Genomic DNA, 17,295 nt, shown 5'->3' on the forward strand with positions numbered 1-17,295 from the left:
AGGGAGGCCACGTGTGATAGACTAAGAGAGCTCTCTAAAGTATATGGTTAATAGCACAGCAGTCGCTCGCGTGAAGTCTAGGAGACCTGCCACGACCAATCCATACTTGGGACGTTGTCCTGCAACCAGTGACGCGAACCGTCTATGCCCAGGATGTCGAACATCATCTCTCTCTCTCTCTCTCGTACATGTCTTGTGTCATGTGTATTGGTGTGTTTGTGTGTGTGCTGTCTCCCAACGTGTCTGGTGTGTGTGTGTGTGTGTGTGTGTGTGTGTGTGTGTGTGTGTGTGTGTGAGAGAGAGAGAGAGAGAGAGAGAGAGAGATGCTTTGCCTGTAGCTCTGGGGCATAGTTGGGGAGAAGAGTGATATTTTGCAATGCGCGGGACAGGGGTGCGCTCCACATCCTCCTCATCGCTACTCTCTGCACCTACAAAAGAAGAAGAATCGCAAAATAGCTGGCTGACATCCTAGCCATAGACGGTTCGTGTCACTGGTTGCAGGACAACGTCCCAAGTATGGATGGGTCGTGGAAGGTCTCTCCCAGACATCACGCGAGCGACTGCTCTGCTATCAACCATATACTGTAGAGAGCCCTGTTAGTCCATCACACGTGGCCCTCCCTTCTTACAGCCACTTGTTTCCTTGTCCCCCCCGAGTGATACTCCACTGCTCATCAAAGGGCATGTCTACTTAATCTATGAGGTGGATGCAATGCTTTGCTCCCTTGTATGTTTGGCCAAGTGTGTTGTGTGTGTGGGTATGCATGCCTGGGTCTATGTGTTGTTTATACAAGCATATTTGTGTGTGTTTGCATGCTCGCTTGTGTGTGTTTAACCTAGCTGGTATAGAATCTCGGTGGTGCCAAGGTTAAAATCCACTAACTCTTCTCCTTTGACTAGCTTAGAGAACTTCCTTTTCCTGAAAAAGGTTTTCTTTTCATCAAGTATCTCATCCCACTCGGGTATCTTTGCTACTATGATACTCAAGAGATCTTCTTTTTCCTCTGCTATGATAGGCTGTGTTTAGCTGCTGTCACCCACTTTCGGTTAGACTAACTTGGACTCAGCCCAATTCTTAGGTCTTGAGTTCAACTCCCCTCGTTTGCTGATAGATCTTTGAGTCTCTTGGGATAGTTTCCTACGACGTTAAAATTCTCTTCTTTTCGTCTCTTCTTCTAGCTTCTTCTTAAGTTTGGACAGCTTTGAATCGGCACTAACTGTCATCTTCGGTTATGCCATCTTTGATGACCTCCCTTGGTGCCGGCACACGATCCTTGGCACCTTGTTTCTCTTATCCTTTTCTAATAATTAGGCGACTTGAATTTTAAACAAGGTCGTCTACAGTAGACGAGGGCACTGCCTCCAATTAAGAATTGAAATTGCTTGTCAACAACTTGTGGCTCCTGACTGTGGTACTTTAATCTGCGCCTCTCATACACAAATATCAACATAACCCTCACTTTCCTTCCCACCTGCTCTATTAACAGATGTCTACTAACGTAAAAACCTCGGAACATACACAGGGGATGCTGGTGCAAATGGAGCCATTCTCAAGGAGAAGTCATTTCAATGCCCTCAAAAGAGGCAGATCTTCCCTTCTTGGCCTACTATATTCCCTCATGTTATGTGAAAATGGCTCTTTTCGATTTAAAAAAATGTGTAGTGTGGTATATTACACACAGATCTTGATATGGCATGCATTCTCATAGCGTGCTGCAAGTAGTGCACTTTACTCAAAGAGAGGACTAGCTTAGCTTAGCAACGTTGCTTGCTTCGAAGCTTAACTGCAATTTATACAATTAAGAGCTCAATAGCTTGTTGCTTATGTTTTCAAACAGTGTGGAATTATTTCATAGCAGATAAATCATTGATATTGTGCATTGCGAGTAGGGACCGCGCTATTGCTTGTTAATTAGAATTGTCTATCAAAGTCAATAGCTCATAATAATCATAACATGCTCTTAGACTTTGACTAGGCTCTCTGAAGAGCTACATTCAACCTAATTGTGGCTAGATAAATCAGTTTTGGGTCAAATACAAACAATGCCAAAGATTCAACCTTGAGCCTACACCTTGTGGCCTAAGCTAATGTCCTTTGTTTGTTATTTGCTCCTTCAAATGGCTTTTACGACGAATTTCACTATCATGGATGGTTGTAAGGGTGGGGTGGGCTTTTGTAGGTGAAAAGACAGACTTAGTATTGCTACATGTGAGGAGGTTTTTGCGATCATTGGGTCGGTACTAAGAAGTACCCAAGCGGGAAAAACTTCTACTTCGATTTGAGTTGTAAATTACCGTTGTGATTCTGTGTATTTGATATCAGGTAGTTTACAACCTACATAATATCCTTTGGAATTCCTAGGCTAGTTTTACATGGGGGAAAAATATTTCAAGTCTGTTATGAACTGTGACTATGTCAAATATTATGAGTTTGCGACTATCTTTGACGCAAACTTTCAACCACGGCTAGCGCTTATAGAGGGTACAATCATTCACTTTAAGGTGCCATCTCTTTGATTTATTTTGGTGCTTATTATGTACTCTAACCAATACACTATGTACAACATTTAAATAGACACGCATAGACATAGATGGGTACACATACACATATATAAAAGATTGTTATTTTAGTCATAAGTTTGTATGTTGTATCTTTGACTATGTTTTGACACTGCTTGGGATCCCATTTCATTTAATAGCTTATTTTAGGAATTAAGGAATTGTGATTTTGTCTCTTGTCTGTATTGATGTTAGACTTTAAAGAATCAATTCGTTGCCCTCTCATTTCCTTATTTGAATAAATAAAATTATAGCAAGAAAAAACAAATCCTCTTACTGTTTCAAACATACAAACACAAATTTCGAGGAAATAAGTTGCAATTGAAAGTTAATAAAAGATGATTAAAAAGAAACACACAGTGATAAAAAGTTCTTGAGAATAAGACCCTAATACATACAAGAATTTCAAGCCTACAACAATATGCACTACATCATATTCAGTTATTTTTCATGGTCACAATTTATTGTTTTTCTATACCAAATTATATGTGGTTCATTACTGCTTGTTTTTTTGGGAAAATCATAAAAAAATATAACATACTTACTTATAATTCACAATTGCGAGCATTCTCTAATCCAATCACCTTGATTGGTTAAAGTTTAGTGTTTCTCCAAACTACAACTTACATTCTTTGTTATTGTCTGCTGTCAAGCATAGATTACATCTATATGATTTCTCGCACCTCAAGTTTAATAACATTTTTAACCACCAATTCCATTTTTAATTGGAGGCAGTGCCCTCGTCAACTATAGACGACCTTGTTTTATTGACTCGGCAGTTGGTAGCTTTTGATGGCGTAGTTTTTTTATGAGCTTTTTATCGCAGCCACGTGGGTTAATGAGAGTGCATGATTGAGATTTTGGCTCCTACACTAACGAAGTAACCAGTCTTGCTTGGTGGGCCTTTGCCATACATAATCTAATAGATATTGGAGTGCAGCTGGTTACTTGGTTAGTTGGTTGTGATTGCTGTCGTCTTGGGTTTGTTGTGGTGACACGAAAAAAAGAGTAGAACCAATTTATAGGCACCAATAATAGCTCAGCCTGGAACTTGTTTGGCATTGGAAAGAAGCAAGTTGTGTCCCATAGTGCTCCATATATGACAAAAGGGCTACTAAAAAGGGCAATTGAATCGAGCTAAAGGGTTGCAACTTAACCTACTTTGGTAGTTGTTTACAGTTGCACATTTCAACCTAGTAATATCGACCATTTAGTCTCTAAACCGTGGAGCCATCTTTAAGACACCCATCTTATTCTCAATCAAGCGTAGTTAATGTTCCTTTATTTCAATATATAGGTTGAATTGCCAATTGTGAGAAAAGAAATGCCTGTCTATTTGTTATATAGATACAATGTTAAAAATTGAGCATGCATTGATGAGGAAAACATGTGGCTAAACTAAATTTAAGGAAGCTTTGAAAAACTCAAAAATACAGAAAGCATAAATAGACTATAAGTATTGAACTACACTACCGACTTGATAATCGTGTACGAATGTCATCCAATTGTGTAAGATGGAGGAAAATTTTTGAGTCAAGCTACAAAAAAGCAATGTGAATAGTTAAACATATATATCGTCTTGCAATGAAACATCATAGACTGAAACTGCAAAGTAAACATGCACGTCATGCAGAGGTGCCATACAACAGTATGGTGGAGAGCTGGCACTGTGGTCTCTCCAAAAAATTATAAGAAACGGAAGCCGTGCCTTGCCTCGTAGCGTTTATGTGTTGCGCCAAGCAAATGCATAGTCATGGTGGGGTGCTGGATACAAATAACAGACCTTGTAGTGTTGTAGAGCCGGAGTCGCGCTTGTGCAATTGAAACGTCTAGTGTTGTGAAAATATGTCCTCCCTGCCAGACACAAAACATGCATTATGACAAATACAAGAGATGTGGTACATTGATTAAGCTTAAAGATAAGTAGATCTAATTTTATATTCTATGTTGAAGGTTTGCTACATAAAGAGTTATGGGGTGTTTTTTGATATATTTTCCCTTGTAAAAATTGCACTATATCTCTCTGCTCGGTCATCAACTCTTTCTCCTACCATATACTTTAGCCATTTTCCTATTTGCAGTGTGTCCTCTCCTTGTACACCAAGCATGGCTTCTCCTCATTTATGCAACTCGTCGATCATGTAGTAGCATGCTATCATACATAGGGTCTATCCTCAAGAAGCTAAACATGAGCATAGAGACATAGAGACACACACACATATACATCGAAAAACGTTGAGAGAGCGAGGCACACATGAGAGGCAAGGCAGGACTCGCGATATGCTCTCCTCCCCACGTGCAGTCGCCATAGCCAAATTTTGAACTACATAATTACAAGCAAGTTAGCATGGTGATGATAATTTTTGAGCCGGCCTGGTGCCCTTTCATCACTTGCGTCCCTGCTCTCTCTTGATCGACAAGAATGGTCCTCTCCCTCTCTCGCAAAGAGTGGCCACACGTCTCTCTCTCTCTCTCTCTCTCTCTCTCTCTCTCTCAAAGAATGGCCAAAGACTTATATGAAGAATATTGAACTGTTGATTGCAACTGCCCTCTCTTTGCATTTGGTGAAAACGTGCAGAGCTTCTTGGCCCTGCCAATGTTGGCCCTTTGTTAAGCAAATATTTTTGACTTCATCTTCTCAATCTACCTTAGACTTAGAACAACACGTAAATTCGTCAAGACGAGTACATCTTTACAGATTATCACCTCGCACAAAACATCTTGGGCTAAAGCATTGCCACCAGGAAATTTGCATAAGTGATAACTACAATCATGCCACCACCAAGTTCAAACAATCATGCATAAGTGATAACTACAATCACGCCACCACCAAGTTCAAACAAACAATAATCATTTGTGGTCTAAGGTGGCATCTAGACACAGCGAAGTGTGGGCAACCCGAACATCTTAGATGGTGCAGCGTATGGCATTCCAAGTGATGACATGCTGGAAGCTCGTCAAGCACTTTTTGTGTGCTTTGGTGGCTAGCTCTGTGGTGCAGACCTTCAGAATGAGGAGAAGGATCACCCAAGCACAAGTAAAAATAAGCGTTGTTTTTCTTGCGAGGCTTCTAGCCATGTGATTCGATTTGCAGGCAATGGCTTGGATCATGGGCTCAAAGATCAAGAAAATGACCTTTGGCTCACCAAGTAAATAGCCTCGCCGTTGTCTATACCTATGTTTGTCGAGGTCATACGTCTCCACTCGCAATTGACGCCGTCAATTGACGTTCAACTGATGGTGCAGTGCAAAGAGGGGTGATGGTTGCTATCGATGGTGTACTCTGCAAGTTGTTCCAGGGTGCGAGATTAGAGTAGATGGATTTGCAGCATGATGCTTTCCTCCTTGACGTATCTACGTACATCAAGTGTGGAGCCCTGGAAGGTGAGGATAGAGGTCGAGGAGCTAAGGCCAGAGGGTAGTATACTGGGGGAAGAGGGATAGGGAGGAAGGCTAGCGGTGGGTGTGACTTGGAGATTGTTAGCAAAGGTAGGTTGTTTCATTATCTTCGCATGAAAAGCTTACTGCATGCAATATAGTCATGTGGAATGCCTTGATCTCAAGCTATGCCAAGAGTAGCCAAGGTAAGAAAAAATCATGCAGAGTATAGTTCAGAGGATGAGAAGGCAGTAGGGTCCGCGTCTTAGCTCTCTCTCTCTCTCTCTCTCTCTCTCTCTCTCTCTCTCTCTCTCTCTCTCAAAGAGTAGATAGAGAAAAACCTACAGACAAAGATCCGCGCTTCTTCTGGGGAACCTGTGAACTACCTATGGAGAATATCGAATTGGTTCTGAGCGCAATTGAGCAACGCAGCGTGCTTTTTTACTTCGTCAGCGTAGGAGCCAAAATCAAATCCCTGCCCTCAATCGTTAACCCACGTGGCGTGGCTACTTTCTTATGAAAAAAAAACCACTGCGCTCTAAAAAAAACTACGACGTCAAAAGCGCAACAATTCGATCTTCTCCACAAGCAGTTCGGAGGTTTTCAAAAGTAGCTCGGAGATTTGTTTGCAGGTTGTCTCTGGCCACTTTAGCGTAGGAGCCAAAATCAAATCCCTGTCCTCTCGTTAACCCACGTGGCGTGGCTGCTTTCTTCTGAAAAAAAACCACTGCACTCTAAAAAAACTACGACGTCAAAAGCGCAACAATTCGATCTTCTCCACAAGCAGTTCGCAGGTTTTCAAAAGCAGCTCGGAGATTTGTCTGCAGGTTTGTCTCTGGCCACTGTTTGAGAGAGAGGAGAGAGAGAGAGAGAGAGAGAGAGAGAGAGAAGGCTCTCAGCAGCAACTCGATCTTCTCCACAAGCAGTTCGCAGGTTCCCAACAAGGGCCGGTGGGCCAGAAAGCTTGTGGCTGTTTTCACCAGGTGTGAAGGAAGGGCCTTTCTCTAGACGCTATCACCTATGTGTGTAGCTTGCGAGCATGTGGCTCTATGCAAGATGCCCTTGAAAAGAGATGGCGTGCTTGGCACTACCTTAGTCGATATGTATGCCAAATGTGGGATACTTGAGCAAGCACAAAATGTGCTTGAGGAGCTTACTGTTTGGAACAACGTCAAATGATTGCGGGATACACACAACACGAGCAGGGACAGAAAGCTCTAGGCTTTTTTCAGCGATACAAAGTGAGCACCACCGAATGAGCAGAAACAAGTGCAACATCACTTACTAAGCATACCCATTATCATCATCGACCTCGCATCTTGCTGTCGTGAATCTAGCCGAATTCACTCGCCAAACAAAACAACTCGAATGAAACGCGGGCTGGTGCTCACCGAGCTTGCCCTCTTGTAATATGGTTCATGCATTACATCAACAATCTCTTCCTCCTGTGTGTCCTTGAGCGACACCACGCCTGGTTCGCAATAATCGCCGAAAATTCTGCCATCCCTTTTTGTACATCGCCTGATCATCGTGATCTGCCCTCTACCACACTGGTTATTTTCCATGCGCACTCATGTAGTGCTCCCACTCGCTGCTCAGCCCCTCTTTGACGAGGGGGAATCCATCGGCCATCCTTTTCCTGTCCCGACATGCTGTCCCACTCATGCCCACATATCTCACACACATCTTAGTTGCTCGCTGGCCCCCCGGTACATCGCTGACCATCCAATTGTGTTCCTTGTTGCCTGGTAGGCCTTGTCTTGTATCGAGCACACTTTACCCATCTTGCATCCTCTTGTAATCCGCCCCATCGTGGGGGAATCCAGTGGCCATCTGAGGCCTGCATTTGAATCAGCCCCGCTGATCCATTAGGTGTAACATACGTCTTCCCACAATGAGCCTACTAAAATCAGCCAACGGCTCTAACTCCGCTGCTTAGCCTTGCATCGACCAAGCGCGTTCCACTGTGTTGTTAACTCCGCACCTCCGCACATGTGGGTCATTCCATATTCAAAAGCATCCCGGCGTTGGGTACCTTCTCTTGGGTCCCATACGAGGCTACCTTGCCCTTTGTCCTTCCCACATAATTGTCCGCGAGGGGTTACCGTTCCAACCCCAAGACTTCCTTTCGTCAGACTCAATACACCCTTGCATACATCGATCCTCAACAGGGCTGTCTCAGTCCCAGTCTTTGCCTGTCCGCTGTTTTTACTCACCAAAAGGGATAACCGCCCTGGCTGCCATCCGCAAACCCAAGAGCACTCAATCTGGATACATACCACGAGTACTTTACTCGGACTCAAAGAGGGGCTTTGGCCCCCTTACCATAACCACCAATGTAGGTCTGCAACCCCCATTCTTTAGCACCACACATCTCGGCTTCATCTTCAAGCCTGCTTCCACAACGCAACCGATTCCATTGCTATGGCACAAGGCTCCTTGGGCCTCCGGGTTCTATTTCCCAAAACCCGCATAACCACACATCTTTGAAGAACTTTTCAATCGCCCACTGGCAAGCACGGTCTCTCCAAAAAGCTAACCTTGGTTACTTATGTGTGTCTCCACTGAGGACCAACTGCTGCTGGTTACATAGGCCCGTACCAGCACCTGTTGCATCCACATCAACCCCACAGAACGGATCTTCGCGAGACCTCGATTCTGGTATATTTCATCAACCTCAATACACATACTTGACTGGCCACATTCCCAGCTGTACTCCGCTGTCTTACTTCCATTCGCGACCACTCGCATCGATGCCCTCAATACCATGTTCGTTAATCCCACACATACTCTATCTGGTCGCGCTTTACCTCGACTGAACTCCCCATGCAGTATAAAAGAAATTCATGGGTTTCCTGCTGTTCCTTCATCAAGTCTGGGGCTGAACATGGTCAGTCTCATGCTCATCCCGAGTACCATAAATGTTAGGCATCTTGCCTAGCAATTCCAATTGCTCCTTATTGCTTTGATTAGGATAAGGTGACTTGACCCGAATCCCCCACTTCTTTGCTTGCGTCTGGTCTCACACTTGGTTCGGACCTCGTCATCGAAGTTTCAAGTCTCTCAACCCGACTCAGGGAGTACGACTCAGGGAGTATCCCCCTCTCCGAGTAGAGCGACCCTGTTTCATGGCCTAGAAGCGCATCCACCATCTCTGACCTTACATCCTGCTTAGCCATATCTTCCCACAATTCCAGCACACCTGATATTTTCTCACCAGACACCAGCCAGTCCTTGGTTTTTGAATCACACATTTCTGCATACGCTTGCGTCCCCCAATCATGTGAGGGGTGGGAGTCGTCAGGGCCCACCTGACGCTCCTCTAAAACTTTTTTTTTTTTCGAGAAAAAGATCCTTCTATTAGTTAATGAAAGCTGCCCACAGGGCTACAACCACCTCTGCAAGAGAGGGCTACAACAAACATGATGGGGAGACTCTCCCAATGAAAGAACAACATATATACAATGAGGCTAAATCAAGGGATGGGAGGAGGGAAGAGCCACACAGGTGGTCGGTAGTGCCATCTGAGCACACCCTGGACAATGGTATAGGAAGGCCTAGGGCGCCAGAGTCGAAGGAAAGCCTCGCGGCGCTCCCGCATGCGGTCGGAGCTGCCTTGTAGTCCCTCAAGCTATCTTCTGAGAGTATGGATCAACTCTAGCCAAAAGTCACGAACAGTCTCTGCTGGCGCACAGAGCGGGCCTCAAAAATGCGGAAACAACGGGCCCGCCAGATAAACCACAGTGTCAGGCCGTTGATGAGCTCCCAACACTCCTCTCTCTCACTGCACTACTCCTGTGGAGTAAGCTCTGTTAGCAGGCTGGAGTGTAGGACGTCCCCCCTGTATCACTATCATCCTGCTGGTGGAAGATAGCTCAAACTGAAGTGCCGGGCCCGTGAGAGTGACCAAGCCGCTGCCCCCCAAGTGTACTACTGTCTAGCCGTGGAGAGTAGCATCAGCCGAAGAACTCGTAGCCACACCTGCTGGCCGAGGGACAGTCCCAAAGACAATGACGCTGACTCTCCACCAACTGGTCACAGGCTGCACATGCGGCCGAGAGACCACTATGCACAAGCCAGCTCCCTACTGCTGAAGCTCTGTGTGCAACCAGCCATTGAAACAAGGTGACGCGCCTCGGCTGTTTGGAGTTCCACAGTCTCTGCCAAAAGGCTGCCAAGAACTCGACTGTGAGGCCCTCCTCTTGCCAATGACATGTTGCAGCGGGCGGGCCTCTCTGTGTGCTGCAAGTATATGACGTCCAAGCCGAACAGTGTACTGAAAGAAGGGACTCCTGGGTGGTCTGCAGAAGAGAAGGGTCCCTCCATAGCCACTCACCAGGATCCCACTGTACTCGTGCCAGTGGACAATGCTCCCAAGCCCATAGCCTCCAGTGTCCAGTCTCAAGAGCTGTTGGTTCAGGTCTATGACGCAAGTCCTCCCACAGATGCCCACAACTCGGATCCTCTGAAAACAGCACTCTGCTACCTGTGGGGCCTCTACTGCAACTCGCTGTAGTCGTCCCCTACCCTGAAGCTCAAAGAACAGGGCTGGGTTAGTCTCTGAGCAGGCCCTGATGACTGAGATGAGGACCTCCAGTCGCGTGAAGGCTCCATCCACTGGGGTGCTACTGGCTCGAGAGGCATGAGCCACTCAGCTGGAATTGACTTTGAGATGTCCTGACACATGCTCTGCACCCCTCCTCATGCCCTGCAGCTGAAACCATGCACCTCGTGTGACAAACGTGTTGAACTCATGCCAGTCACCTAGAGAGCGCGCTGGACTTGCTGCCATGGACCTCCAGGAAACATGAGGTCGACTACCAACCAATGGCCTCTCTGAGTGATAACCATTGGGGTTCTAAGACGAGGGTCTTTCTAGGCGCTCCTCTGGTTTCAAGCAGGAGATGGAGGAAGGAGAATTCGCTTCTTCCACTTGGGAGCTCTTACCGGAGGAGGAAGCGACATGTGACGAGGAGCGCCTACGACAGCCCCTCGTCTAGAACCCCATGGTTATCACTCAGAGAGGCCACTTGGTTGGTAGTCGACCTCATGTTTCCTGGGGTCCCATGGCAGCAAGTCCAGCGCGCTCTCTAGGTGACTGGCTAGAGTTCACACGTTTGTCACACGAGGTGCATGGTTTCCCAGCTGCAGGGCATGAGAGGGGTGCAGAGCATGTGTCAGGACATCTCAAAGTCAATTCCAGCTGAGTGGCTCATGCCTCTCGAGCCAGTAGCACCCCAGTGGATGGGAGCCTTCACGCGACTGGAGGTCCTCATCTCAGTCATCAGGGCCTGCTCAGAGACTAACCCAGCCCTGTTCTTTGAGCTTCAGGGTAGGGGACGACTACAGCGAGTTGCAGTAGAGGCCCCACAGGTAGCAGAGTGCTGTTTTCAGAGGATCCGAGTTGTGGGCATCTGTGGGAGGACTTGCGTCATAGACCCTGAACCAACAGCTCTTGAGACTGGACACTGGAGGCTATGGGCTTGGGAGCATTGTCCACTGGCACGAGTACAGTGGGATCCTGGTGAGTGGCTATGGAGGGACCCCTTCTCTTCTGCAGACCACCCAGGAGTCCCCTTCTTTCAGTACACTGTTCGGCTTGGACGTCATATACTTGCAGCACACAGAGAGGCCCGCCCCGCTGCAACATGTCATTGGCAAGAGGAGGGCCTCACAGTCGAGTTCTTGGCAGCCTTTTGGCAGAGACTGTGGAACTCCAAACAGCCGAGGCGCGTCACCTTGTTTCAATGGCTGGTTGCACACAGAGCTACAGCAGTAGGGAGCTGGCTTGTGCATAGTGGTCTCTCGGCCGCATGTGCAGCCTGTGACCAGTTGGTGGAGAGTCAGCGTCATTGTCTTTGGGACTGTCCCTCGGCCCAGCAGGTGTGGCTACGAGTTCTTCGGCTGATGCCTACTCTCCACGGCTAGACAGTAGTACACTTGGGGGGCAGCGGCTTGGTCCACTCTCACGGGCCCGGCACTTCAGTTTGAGCTATCTTCCACCAGCAGGATGATAGTGATACAGGGGGGACGTCCTACACTCCAGCCTGCTAACAGAGCTTACTCCACAGGAGTAGTGCAGTGAGAGAGAGGAGTGTTGGGAGCTCATCAACGGCCTGACACTGTGGTTTATCTGGCGGGCCCGTTGTTTCCGCATTTTTGAGGCCCGCTCTGTGCCGCCAGCAGAGACTGTTCGTGACTTTTGGCTAGAGTTGATCCATACTCTCAGAAGATAGCTTGAGGGACTACAAGGCAGCTCCGACCGCATGCGGGAGCGCCGCGAGGCTTTCCTTCGACTCTGGCGCCCTAGGCCTTCCTATACCATTGTCCAGGGTGTGCTCAGATGGCACTACCGACCACCTGTGTGGCTCTTCCCTCCTCCCATCCCTTGATTTAGCCTCATTGTATATATGTTGTTCTTTCATTGGGAGAGTCTCCCCATCATGTTTGTTGTAGCCCTCTCTTGCAGAGGTGGTTGTAGCCCTGTGGGCAGCTTTCATTAACTAATAGAAGGATCTTTTTCTCGAAAAAAAAAAAAGTTTTAGAGGAGCGTCAGGTGGGCCCTGACGACTCCCACCCCTCACATGATTGGGGGACGCAAGCGTATGCAGAAATGTGTGATTCAAAAACCAAGGACTGGCTGGTGTCTGGTGAGAAAATATCAGGTGTGCTGGAATTGTGGGAAGATATGGCTAAGCAGGATGTAAGGTCAGAGATGGTGGATGCGCTTCTAGGCCATGAAACAGGGTCGCTCTACTCGGAGAGGGGGATACTCCCTGAGTCGTACTCCCTGAGTCGGTTAGAGACTTGAAACTTCGATGACGAGGTCCGAACCAAGTGTGAGACCAGACGCAAGCAAAGAAGTGGGGATTCGGGTCAAGTCACCTTATCCTAATCAAAGCAATAAGGAGCAATTGGAATTGCTAGGCAAGATGCCTAACATTTATGGTACTCGGGATGAGCATGAGACTGAACCATGTTCAGCCCCAGACTTGATGAAGGAACAGCAGGAAACCCATGAATTTCTTTTATACTGCATGGGGAGTTCAGCTCGAGGTAAAGCGCGACCAGATAGAGTATGTGTGGGATTAACGAACATGGTATTGAGGGCATCGATGCGAGTGGTCGCGAATGGAAGTAAGACAGCGGAGTACAGCTGGGAATGTGGCCAGTCAAGTATGTGTATTGAGGTTGATGAAATATACCAGAATCGAGGTCTCGCGAAGATCCGTTCTGTGGGGTTGATGTGGATGCAACAGGTGCTGGTACGGGCCTATGTAACCAGCAGCAGTTGGTCCTCAGTGGAGACACACATAAGTAACCCAAGGTTAGCTTTTTGGAGAGACCGTGCTTGCCAGTGGGCGATTGAAAAGTTCTTCAAAGATGTGTGTTATGCGGGTTTTGGGAAATAGAACCCGGAGGCCCAAGGAGCCTTGTGCCATAGCAATGGAATCGGTTGCGTTGTGGAAGCAGGCTTGAAGATGAAGCCGAGATGTGTGGTGCTAAAGAATGGGGGTTGCAGACCTACATTGGTGGTTATGGTAAGGGGGCCAAAGCCCCTCTTTGAGTCCCGAGTAAAGTACTCGTGGTATGTATCCAGATTGAGTGCTCTTGGTTTGCGGATGGCAGCCAGGGCGGTTATCCCTTTTGGTGAGTAAAACCAGCGGACAGGCAAAGACTGGGACTGAGACAGCCCTGTTGAGGATCGATGTATGCAAGGGTGTATTGACGTCTGACAAAGGAAGTCTTGGGGTTGGAACGGTAACCCCTCGCGGACAATTATGTGGGAAGGACAAAGGGCAAGGTAGCCTCGTATGGGACCCAAGAGAAGGTACCCAACGCCGGGATGCTTTTGAATATGGAATGACCCACATGTGCGGAGGTGCGGAGTTAACAACACAGTGGAACGCGCTTGGTCGATGCAAGGCTAAGCCAGCGGAGTTAGAGCCGTTGGCTGATTTTAGTAGGCTCATTGTGGGAAGACGTATGTTACACCTAATGGATCAGCGGGGGCTGATTCAAATGCAGGCCTCAGATGGCCACTGGATTCCCCCACGATGGGGCGGATTACAAGAGGATGCAAGATGGGTAAAGTGTGCTCGATACAAGACAAGGCCTACCAGGCAACAAGGAACACAATTGGATGGTCAGCGATGTACCGGGGGGCCAGCGAGCAACTAAGATGTGTGTGAGATATGTGGGCATGAGTGGGACAGCATGTCGGGACAGGAAAAGGATGGCCGATGGATTCCCCCTCGTCAAAGAGGGCTGAGCAGCGAGTGGGAGCACTACATGAGTGCGCATGGAAATAACCAGTGTGGTAGAGGGCAGATCACGATGATCAGGCGATGTACAAAAAGGGATGGCAGAATTTTCGGCGATTATTGCGAACCAGGCGTGGTGTCGCTCAAGGACACACAGGAGGAAGAGATTGTTGATGTAATGCATGAACCATATTACAAGAGGGCAAGCTCCGGTGAGCACCAGCCCGCGTTTCATTCGAGTTGTTTTGTTTGGCGAGTGAATTCGGCTAGATTCACGACAGCAAGATGCGAGGTCGATGATGATAATGGGTATGCTTAGTAAGTGATGTTGCACTTGTTTCTGCTCATTCGGTGGTGCTCACTTTGTATCCGCTGAAAAAAGCCTAGAGCTTTCTGTCCCTGCTCGTGTTGTGTGTATCCCGCAATCATTTGACGTTGTTCCAAACAGTAAGCTCCTCAAGCACATTTTGTGCTTGCTCAAGTATCCCACATTTGGCATACATATCGACTAAGGTAGTGCCAAGCACGCCATCTCTTTTCAAGGGCATCTTGCATAGAGCCACATGCTCGCAAGCTACACACATAGGTGATAGCGTCTAGAGAAAGGCCCTTCCTTCACACCTGGTGAAAACAGCCCACAGCTTTCTGGCCCACCGGCCCTTGTTGGGAACCTGCGAACTGCTTGTGGAGAAGATCGAGTTGCTGCTGAGAGCCTTCTCTCTCTCTCTCTCTCTCTCTCTTCTCTCTCTCTCTCTCTCAAACAGTGGCCAGAGACAAACCTGCAGACAAATCTCCGAGCTGCTTTTGAAAACCTGCGAACTGCTTGTGGAGAAGATCGAATTGTTGCGCTTTTGACGTCGTAGTTTTTTTAGAGTGCAGTGGTTTTTTTTCAGAAGAAAGCAGCCACGCCACGTGGGTTAACGAGAGGACAGGGATTTGATTTTGGCTCCTACGCTAAAGTGGCCAGAGACAAACCTGCAAACAAATCTCCGAGCTACTTTTGAAAACCTCCGAACTGCTTGTGGAGAAGATCGAATTGTTGCGCTTTTGACGTCGTAGTTTTTTTTAGAGCGCAGTGGTTTTTTTTCATAAGAAAGTAGCCACGCCACGTGGGTTAACGAGAGGGCAGGGATTTGATTTTGGCTCCTACGCTGACGAAGTAAAAAAGCACGCTGCGTTGCTCAATTGCGCTCAGAACCAATTCGATATTCTCCATAGGTAGTTCACAGGTTCCCCAGAAGAAGCGCGGATCTTTGTCTGTAGGTTTTTCTCTATCTACTCTTTGAGAGAGAGAGAGAGAGAGAGAGAAGAGAGAGAGAGAGAGAGAGAGAGCTAAGACGCGGACCCTACTGCCTTCTCATCCTCTGAACTATACTCTGCATGATTTTTTCTTACCTTGGCTACTCTTGGCATAGCTTGAGATCAAGGCATTCCACATGACTATATTGCATGCAGTAAGCTTTTCATGCGAAGATAATGAAACAACCTACCTTTGCTAACAATCTCCAAGTCACACCCACCGCTAGCCTTCCTCCCTATCCCTCTTCCCCCAGCTATACTACCCTCTGGCCTTAGCTCCTCGACCTCTATCCTCACCTTCCAGGGCTCCACACTTGATGTACGTAGATACGTCAAGGAGGAAAGCATCATGCTGCAAATCCATCTACTCTAATCTCGCACCCTGGAACAACTTGCAGAGTACACCATCGATAGCAACCATCACCCCTCTTTGCACTGCACCATCAGTTGAACGTCAATTGACGGCGTCAATTGCGAGTGGAGACGTATGACCTCGACAAACATAGGTATAGACAACGGCGAGGCTATTTACTTGGTGAGCCAAAGGTCATTTTCTTGATCTTTGAGCCCATGATCCAAGCCATTGCCTGCAAATCGAATCACATGGCTAGAAGCCTCGCAAGAAAAACAACGCTTATTTTTACTTGTGCTTGGGTGATCCTTCTCCCTCATTCTGAAGGTCTGCACCACAGAGCTAGCCACCAAAGCACAAAAAGTGCTTGACGAGCTTCCAGCATGTCATCACTTGGAATGCCATACGCTGCACCATCTAAGATGTTCGGGTTGCCCACACTTCGCTGTGTCTAGATGCCACCTTAGACCACAAATGATTATTGTTTGTTTGAACTTGGTGGTGGCGTGATTGTAGTTATCACTTATGCATGATTGTTTGAACTTGGTGGTGGCATGATTGTAGTTATCACTTATGCAAATTTCCTGGTGGCAATGCTTTAGCCCAAGATGTTTTGTGCGAGGTGATAATCTGTAAAGATGTACTCGTCTTGACGAATTTACGTGTTGTTCTAAGTCTAAGGTAGATTGAGAAGATGAAGTCAAAAATATTTGCTTAACAAAGGGCCCAACATTGGCAGGGCCAAGAAGCTCTGCACGTTTTCACCAAATGCAAAGAGAGGGCAGTTGCAATCAACAGTTCAATATTCTTCATATAAGTCTTTGGCCATTCTTTGAGAGAGAGAGAGAGAGAGAGAGAGAGAGAGAGAGACGTGTGGCCACTCTTTGCGAGAGAGGGAGAGGACCATTCTTGTCGATCAAGAGAGAGCAGGGACGCAAGTGATGAAAGGGCACCAGGCCGGCTCAAAAATTATCATCACCATGCTAACTTGCTTGTAATTATGTAGTTCAAAATTTGGCTATGGCGACTGCACGTGGGGAGGAGAGCATATCGCGAGTCCTGCCTTGCCTCTCATGTGTGCCTCGCTCTCTCAACGTTTTTCGATGTATATGTGTGTGTGTCTCTATGTCTCTATGCTCATGTTTAGCTTCTTGAGGATAGACCCTATGTATGATAGCATGCTACTACATGATCGACGAGTTGCATAAATGAGGAGAAGCCATGCTTGGTGTACAAGGAGAGGACACACTGCAAATAGGAAAATGGCTAAAGTATATGGTAGGAGAAAGAGTTGATGACCGAGCAGAGAGATATAGTGCAATTTTTACAAGGGAAAATATATCAAAAAACACCCATAACTCTTTATGTAGCAAACCTTCAACATAGAATATAAAATTAGATCTACTTATCTTTAAGCTTAATCAATGTACCACATCTCTTGTA

General features: G+C 47.0%; 2 pseudogenes; one reads left to right on the forward strand and one right to left on the reverse strand.

Annotated features, from left to right (window-relative positions):
• Window positions 1–7,221: 7,221 nt before the first annotated feature.
• On the reverse strand, window positions 7,222–10,902 carry LOC147416975 (uncharacterized; annotated as a pseudogene).
• A 168-nt stretch (window positions 10,903–11,070) lies between these two features.
• LOC147416976 (uncharacterized) lies at window positions 11,071–14,909 on the forward strand (annotated as a pseudogene).
• Window positions 14,910–17,295: the final 2,386 nt, after the last annotated feature.

This window comes from Adiantum capillus-veneris, unplaced genomic scaffold (assembly GCF_014529385.1).
Source record: "Adiantum capillus-veneris isolate H3 unplaced genomic scaffold, ASM1452938v2 Hic_scaffold_33, whole genome shotgun sequence".
NCBI lineage: Eukaryota > Viridiplantae > Streptophyta > Polypodiopsida > Polypodiales > Pteridaceae > Adiantum > Adiantum capillus-veneris.